Genomic DNA, 8,580 nt, shown 5'->3' with positions numbered 1-8,580 from the left:
CTGCCAGCCCTGGAGGTCTCCCTGCCAGCCCTGGAGGTCTGCCTGCCTGCCTGCCTGCCTGCCTGCCTGCCCTGGAGGTCTGCCATCCTGCCTTCCAGCCCTGGAGGTCAGCCTGCCAGCCCTGGAGGTCAGCCTGTTAGCCCTGGAGGTCTGCCTGCCTGCCTGCCTGCCTGCCCTGGAGGTCAGCCTGCCAGCCCTGGAGGTCTGCCTGCCTGCCTGCCTGCCCTGGAGGTCAGCCTGCCAGCCCTGGCAGCAGCACGGCCTACCTGCCTGCCTGCCCTGGAGGTCTGCCTGCCTGCCTGCCCTGGAGGTCAGCCTTCCAGCCCTGGCAGCAGCACGGCCTACCTGCCTGCCAGCCTGCCCTCCCCAGCCACACAGCCCTGCCTGCCTGCCTGCCAGCCCTGGAGGTCTCCCTGCCAGCCCTGGAGGTCTGCCTGCCTGCCTGCCTGCCTGCCTGCCTGCCCTGGAGGTCTGCCATCCTGCCTTCCAGCCCTGGAGGTCAGCCTGCCAGCCCTGGAGGTCAGCCTGTTAGCCCTGGAGGTCTGCCTGCCTGCCTGCCTGCCTGCCCTGGAGGTCAGCCTGCCAGCCCTGGAGGTCTGCCTGCCTGCCTGCCTGCCCTGGAGGTCAGCCTGCCAGCCCTGGCAGCAGCACGGCCTACCTGCCTGCCTGCCCTGGAGGTCTGCCTGCCTGCCTGCCCTGGAGGTCAGCCTTCCAGCCCTGGCAGCAGCACGGCCTACCTGCCTGCCAGCCTGCCCTCCCCAGCCACACAGCCCTGCCTGCCTGCCTGCCAGCCCTGGAGGTCTCCCTGCCAGCCCTGGAGGTCTGCCTGCCTGCCTGCCTGCCTGCCTGCCTGCCCTGGAGGTCTGCCATCCTGCCTTCCAGCCCTGGAGGTCAGCCTGCCAGCCCTGGAGGTCAGCCTGTTAGCCCTGGAGGTCTGCCTGCCTGCCTGCCTGCCTGCCCTGGAGGTCAGCCTGCCAGCCCTGGAGGTCTGCCTGCCTGCCTGCCTGCCCTGGAGGTCAGCCTGCCAGCCCTGGCAGCAGCACGGCCTACCTGCCTGCCTGCCCTGGAGGTCTGCCTGCCTGCCTGCCCTGGAGGTCAGCCTTCCAGCCCTGGCAGCAGCACGGCCTACCTGCCTGCCAGCCTGCCCTCCCCAGCCACACAGCCCTGCCTGCCTGCCTGCCAGCCCTGGAGGTCTCCCTGCCAGCCCTGGAGGTCTGCCTGCCTGCCTGCCTGCCTGCCTGCCTGCCCTGGAGGTCTGCCATCCTGCCTTCCAGCCCTGGAGGTCAGCCTGCCAGCCCTGGAGGTCAGCCTGTTAGCCCTGGAGGTCTGCCTGCCTGCCTGCCTGCCTGCCCTGGAGGTCAGCCTGCCAGCCCTGGAGGTCTGCCTGCCTGCCTGCCTGCCCTGGAGGTCAGCCTGCCAGCCCTGGCAGCAGCACGGCCTACCTGCCTGCCTGCCCTGGAGGTCTGCCTGCCTGCCTGCCCTGGAGGTCAGCCTTCCAGCCCTGGCAGCAGCACGGCCTACCTGCCTGCCAGCCTGCCCTCCCCAGCCACACAGCCCTGCCTGCCTGCCTGCCAGCCCTGGAGGTCTCCCTGCCAGCCCTGGAGGTCTGCCTGCCTGCCTGCCTGCCTGCCTGCCTGCCCTGGAGGTCTGCCATCCTGCCTTCCAGCCCTGGAGGTCAGCCTGCCAGCCCTGGAGGTCAGCCTGTTAGCCCTGGAGGTCTGCCTGCCTGCCTGCCTGCCTGCCCTGGAGGTCAGCCTGCCAGCCCTGGAGGTCTGCCTGCCTGCCTGCCTGCCCTGGAGGTCAGCCTGCCAGCCCTGGCAGCAGCACGGCCTACCTGCCTGCCTGCCCTGGAGGTCTGCCTGCCTGCCTGCCCTGGAGGTCAGCCTTCCAGCCCTGGCAGCAGCACGGCCTACCTGCCTGCCAGCCTGCCCTCCCCAGCCACACAGCCCTGCCTGCCTGCCTGCCAGCCCTGGAGGTCTCCCTGCCAGCCCTGGAGGTCTGCCTGCCTGCCTGCCTGCCTGCCTGCCTGCCCTGGAGGTCTGCCATCCTGCCTTCCAGCCCTGGAGGTCAGCCTGCCAGCCCTGGAGGTCAGCCTGTTAGCCCTGGAGGTCTGCCTGCCTGCCTGCCTGCCTGCCCTGGAGGTCAGCCTGCCAGCCCTGGAGGTCTGCCTGCCTGCCTGCCTGCCCTGGAGGTCAGCCTGCCAGCCCTGGCAGCAGCACGGCCTACCTGCCTGCCTGCCCTGGAGGTCTGCCTGCCTGCCTGCCCTGGAGGTCAGCCTTCCAGCCCTGGCAGCAGCACGGCCTACCTGCCTGCCAGCCTGCCCTCCCCAGCCACACAGCCCTGCCTGCCTGCCTGCCAGCCCTGGAGGTCTCCCTGCCAGCCCTGGAGGTCTGCCTGCCTGCCTGCCTGCCCTGGAGGTCTGCCATCCTGCCTTCCAGCCCTGGAGGTCAGCCTGCCAGCCCTGGAGGTCAGCCTGTTAGCCCTGGAGGTCTGCCTGCCTGCCTGCCTGCCTGCCCTGGAGGTCTGCCTGCCTGCCTGCCCCGGAGGTCAGCCCCAGGCAGCCGGGTGGCCTGCCTGCTGCTGCTAGGCCGCTGCCCCGAGCCGCCGACCCCATCGACAGGAACACGAGAGAGTTTACAAGCGAGAGGAGGCCACATATTCGACACCTTTCGTGCTCGTTTTAGTCTCCAGTCTGTTTTGACGTGTGTTATTCTGAATCTGCTGCTTTAACTCAAGGGATTCTGTCGTGATTGATGCCTTGTACTTCGCTGTATGTTTGCACTGGTGTTGTAAGTCGCCCTCTGTAAGATCATCATTTATTATCTGCCAAGAAATAAAGATCATCATAATGTTCCCCAACTTTCAGCTTCTGGGGAGTTTGTTCCAGAGTGTGACGACTCTCTCTCTATCACCATCTCTCTCTCTATCTCCATCTCTCTATCACCATCTCTCTCTCTATCTCTCTATCACCATCTCTCTCTCTATCTCCATCTCTCTCTATCTCCATCTCTCTCTATCTCCATCTCTCTATCTCCACCTCTCTCTCCCTCTCCACCTCTCTCTCTCTATCTCTCCCTCTCTCTATCTCTCCCTCTCTCTCACTGTGTGTGTGTGTGTGTGTGTGTGTGTACAGCAGTGTCCCTAGACGAGAGAGAGATCCCTAGACGGGGAAATTACTTTCAAACTGCAGTACCGAAATGTGTCCGTTAGATGGCAGCATGCACCAAGGAATGAAGGAAAGTGCAAAACAAAATGAAAAGGCACATCGCCTGGGCGAAAAATAATCGTAACAAATCAACGGGGGCATTTCTCGGAAAACTAACACCGGGGCAGTGCTCAGGGGGGTCCCACCTCGTGGCCACCCGGTTTGGGGGGCGATCGGGGCCGGTTCCGAAAATCGCTAAATCTCCCATAGCCAGCCCACGCTCCATCCGATAGAGCAATGCCGGGCGGCCGGCCGGCAACTACGGATCATAACAAATCAACGGGGGCATTTCTCGGAAAACTAACACCGGGGCAGTGCTCAGGGGGGTCCCACCTCGTGGCCACCCGGTTTGGGGGGCGATCGGGGCCGGTTCCGAAAATCGCTAAATCTCCCATAGCCAGCCCACGCTCCATCCGATAGAGCACTGCCGGGCGGCCGGCCGGCAACTACGGATCATAACAAATCAACGGGGGCATTTCTCGGAAAACTAACACCGGGGCAGTGCTCAGGGGGGTCCCACCTCGTGGCCACCCGGTTTGGGGGGCGATCGGGGCCGGTTCCGAAAATCGCTAAATCTCCCATAGCCAGCCCACGCTCCATCCGATAGAGCACTGCCGGGCGGCCGGCCGGCAACTACGGATCATAACAAATCAACGGGGGCATTTCTCGGAAAACTAACACCGGGGCAGTGCTCAGGGGGGTCCCACCTCGTGGCCACCCGGTTTGGGGGGCCATCGGGGCCGGCTGAAGAATCGCCCATACTCTGCCATAGGCAGCCCACGGTCCATCCGATCAGAGCAATGCCGGGCGGCCGGCAACCTATGGATCATAACACATCAACGGAGGCATGATAAGAGCATCTTTTATTATCTGCCAAGAAATATAGACCATCACAATGTTCCCCAACTTTCAGCTTCTACCACATCGCTGGGGAGTTTATTCCACTGTGTGACTACTCTCTCTCTCTCTGTGTGTGTGTGTGTGTGTGTGTGTGTGTGTGTGTGTGTGTGTGTGTGTGTGTGTGTGTGTACAGCAGTGTCTCCGGTTTTCCTTTTGGAATGCCTTGAAGCCGGGGGGGCTTTGCACTCATGAGAACATAGGGTGTCCTTGCCCTCCTTTCGCAGCCCAGGGCATTGAGAGATCCCTAGACGGGGAAATTACTTTCAAACTGCAGTACCGAAATGTGTCCGTTAGATGGTAGCATGCACCAAGGAATGAAGGAAAGTGCAAAACAAAATGAAAAGGCACATCGCCTGGGCGAAAAATAATCATAACAAATCAACGGGGGCATTTCTCGGAAAACTAACACCGGGGCAGTGCTCAGGGGGGTCCCACCTCGTGGCCACCCGGTTTGGGGGGCGATCGGGGCCGGTTCCGAAAATCGCTAAATCTCCCATAGCCAGCCCACGCTCCATCCGATAGAGCAATGCCGGGCGGCCGGCCGGCAACTACGGATCATAACAAATCAACGGGGGCATTTCTCGGAAAACTAACACCGGGGCAGTGCTCAGGGGGGTCCCACCTCGTGGCCACCCGGTTTGGGGGGCGATCGGGGCCGGTTCCGAAAATCGCTAAATCTCCCATAGCCAGCCCACGCTCCATCCGATAGAGCACTGCCGGGCGGCCGGCCGGCAACTACGGATCATAACAAATCAACGGGGGCATTTCTCGGAAAACTAACACCGGGGCAGTGCTCAGGGGGGTCCCACCTCGTGGCCACCCGGTTTGGGGGGCGATCGGGGCCGGTTCCGAAAATCGCTAAATCTCCCATAGCCAGCCCACGCTCCATCCGATAGAGCACTGCCGGGCGGCCGGCCGGCAACTACGGATCATAACAAATCAACGGGGGCATTTCTCGGAAAACTAACACCGGGGCAGTGCTCAGGGGGGTCCCACCTCGTGGCCACCCGGTTTGGGGGGCGATCGGGGCCGGTTCCGAAAATCGCTAAATCTCCCATAGCCAGCCCACGCTCCATCCGATAGAGCAATGCCGGGCGGCCGGCCGGCAACTACGGATCATAACAAATCAACGGGGGCATTTCTCGGAAAACTAACACCGGGGCAGTGCTCAGGGGGGTCCCACCTCGTGGCCACCCGGTTTGGGGGGCGATCGGGGCCGGTTCCGAAAATCGCTAAATCTCCCATAGCCAGCACACGCTCCATCCGATAGAGCAATGCCGGGCGGCCGGCCGGCAACTACGGATCATAAGAAATCAACGGGGGCATTTCTCGGAAAACTAACACCGGGGCAGTGCTCAGGGGGGTCCCACCTCGTGGCCACCCGGTTTGGGGGGCGATCGGGGCCGGTTCCGAAAATCGCTAAATCTCCCATAGCCAGCCCACGCTCCATCCGATAGAGCAATGCCGGGCGGCCGGCCGGCAACTACGGATCATAACAAATCAACGGGGGCATTTCTCCGAAAACTAACACCGGGGCTGTGCTCAGGGGGCTCCCAGCTATCAGCCACCCTACCCTGGGACCGATGGGAGCACTTTAAAATTTTCGAGTCAGGGGACCAGACGGCCGAGTGAAAAACTTTGAAAAATATTCTATCTCCTCACTCCCATTGACTTTGCATTAGGGCGACCAGGCGGCCGGCGGAAAAAAAATCATAACAAATCAACGGGGGCATTTCTCCAGAAACTAACACCGGGGCTGTGCTCAGGGGGCTCCCAGCTATCAGCCACCCTACCCTGGGACCGATGGGAGCACTTTAAAATTTTCGAGTCAGGGGACCAGACGGCCGAGTGAAAAACTTTGAAAAATATTCTATCTCCTCACTCCCATTGACTTTGCATTAGGGCGACCAGGCGGCCGGCGGAAAAAAAATCATAACAAATCAACGGGGGCATTTCTCCAGAAACTAACACCGGGGCTGTGCTCAGGGGGCTCCCAGCTATCAGCCACCCTACCCTGGGACCGATGGGAGCACTTTAAAATTTTCGAGTCAGGGGACCAGACGGCCGAGTGAAAAACTTTGAAAAATATTCTATCTCCTCACTCCCATTGACTTTGCATTAGGGCGACCAGGCGGCCGGCGGAAAAAAAATCATAACAAATCAACGGGGGCATTTCTCCAGAAACTAACACCGGGGCTGTGCTCAGGGGGCTCCCAGCTATCAGCCACCCTACCCTGGGACCGATGGGAGCACTTTAAAATTTTCGAGTCAGGGGACCAGACGGCCGAGTGAAAAACTTTGAAAAATATTCTATCTCCTCACTCCCATTGACTTTGCATTAGGGCGACCAGGCGGCCGGCGGAAAAAAAATCATAACAAATCAACGGGGGCATTTCTCCAGAAACTAACACCGGGGCTGTGCTCAGGGGGCTCCCAGCTATCAGCCACCCTACCCTGGGACCGATGGGAGCACTTTAAAATTTTCGAGTCAGGGGACCAGACGGCCGAGTGAAAAACTTTGAAAAATATTCTATCTCCTCACTCCCATTGACTTTGCATTAGGGCGACCAGGCGGCCGGCGGAAAAAAAATCATAACAAATCAACGGGGGCATTTCTCCAGAAACTAACACCGGGGCTGTGCTCAGGGGGCTCCCAGCTATCAGCCACCCTACCCTGGGACCGATGGGAGCACTTTAAAATTTTCGAGTCAGGGGACCAGACGGCCGAGTGAAAAACTTTGAAAAATATTCTATCTCCTCACTCCCATTGACTTTGCATTAGGGCGACCAGGCGGCCGGCGGAAAAAAAATCATAACAAATCAACGGGGGCATTTCTCCAGAAACTAACACCGGGGCAGTGCTCAGGGGGCTCCCAGCTATCAGCCACCCTACCCTGGGACCGATGGGAGCACTTTAAAATTTTCGAGTCAGGGGACCAGACGGCCGAGTGAAAAACTTTGAAAAATATTCTATCTCCTCACTCCCATTGACTTTGCATTAGGGCGACCAGGCGGCCGGCGGAAAAAAAATCATAACAAATCAACGGGGGCATTTCTCCAGAAACTAACACCGGGGCTGTGCTCAGGGGGCTCCCAGCTATCAGCCACCCTACCCTGGGACCGATGGGAGCACTTTAAAATTTTCGAGTCAGGGGACCAGACGGCCGAGTGAAAAACTTTGAAAAATATTCTATCTCCTCACTCCCATTGACTTTGCATTAGGGCGACCAGGCGGCCGGCGGAAAAAAAATCATAACAAATCAACGGGGGCATTTCTCCAGAAACTAACACCGGGGCTGTGCTCAGGGGGCTCCCAGCTATCAGCCCCCCGGGTCTGGGGGCATTGTTTTTCTTTTTAATCATTTTGAGCATTTCCCCCAGTTTAGAGATGTGTGCCCCTAGACAACCCATTGAGAATAACTATGAAATGTTCTGAAGTTTTGATTTTCAAATGTCGGTGAAAATTGAAAAACGTCATATATTCTTCAAAGGAAGCATGGGGCGATGGTAGGGAGAGTCCCCGCAGCGTGCCTCGGCAGCGATGGGAGCGTTTTCGATGTCCCCGTCCCCCCCCATAGGGATAGAAGGGGAGTTAGGTGACCAGGCGTCCCGGGTCCCAAAAATCGAAAAATTAATATAGAATGCTTTTTAATCCATAAATAAAGTAGGGGGCAGTCCTGGTGAGAGTCCCAGCCACAGCCCCAGTGTGTTTTGGAGTCGTTTGTGGCCGGGTGAAAAACTTTGAAAAATTTTCTATCTCCTCACTCCCATTGACTTTGCATTAGGGCGACCAGGCGGCCGGCGGAAAAAAAATCATAACAAATCAACGGGGGCATTTCTCCGAAAACTAACACCGGGGCAGTGCTCAGGGGGCTCCCAGCTATCAGCCACCCTATCCCGGGACCGATGGGAGCACTTTAAAATTTTCGAGTTAGGGGACCAGGCGGCCGAGTGAAAAACTTTGAAAAATTTTCTATCTCCTCACTCCCATTGACTTTGCATTAGGGCGACCAGGCGGCCGGCGGAAAAAAAATCATAACAAATCAACGGAGGCATTTCTCCGAAAACTAACACCGGGGCAGTGCTCAGGGGGCTCCCAGCTATCAGCCACCCTATCCCGGGACCGATGGGAGCACTTTAAAATTTTCGAGTTAGGGGACCAGGCGGCCGAGTGAAAAACTTAGAAAAATTTTCTATCTCCCCTAGGTGACCAGGCAGCCGGAGCTGATTTTTCTGACCCCTAAAACAATTATTAAAAGGTATTTTTTCGCCAAACTAAGACTTTTAAAATTCAAATAGGATGATTATCTACTGCCCCAGTGGGTTTTTGAACCATTTTAAGCCTTTTTGACAGTTTTCATTTTTCCCCCATTGACTTCAATGGGAGTTAGGTGACCAGTCCTCCGACTTTTGAACCTCTCCTGGGGGGGCTGTGAGCCCCCGATTTCTTTGCAAAGCACGTCATTCGATTCGTC

Source organism: Amia ocellicauda, unplaced genomic scaffold (assembly GCF_036373705.1).
Source record: "Amia ocellicauda isolate fAmiCal2 unplaced genomic scaffold, fAmiCal2.hap1 HAP1_SCAFFOLD_280, whole genome shotgun sequence".
NCBI lineage: Eukaryota > Metazoa > Chordata > Actinopteri > Amiiformes > Amiidae > Amia > Amia ocellicauda.
This window is presented reverse-complemented; position numbering follows the sequence as displayed.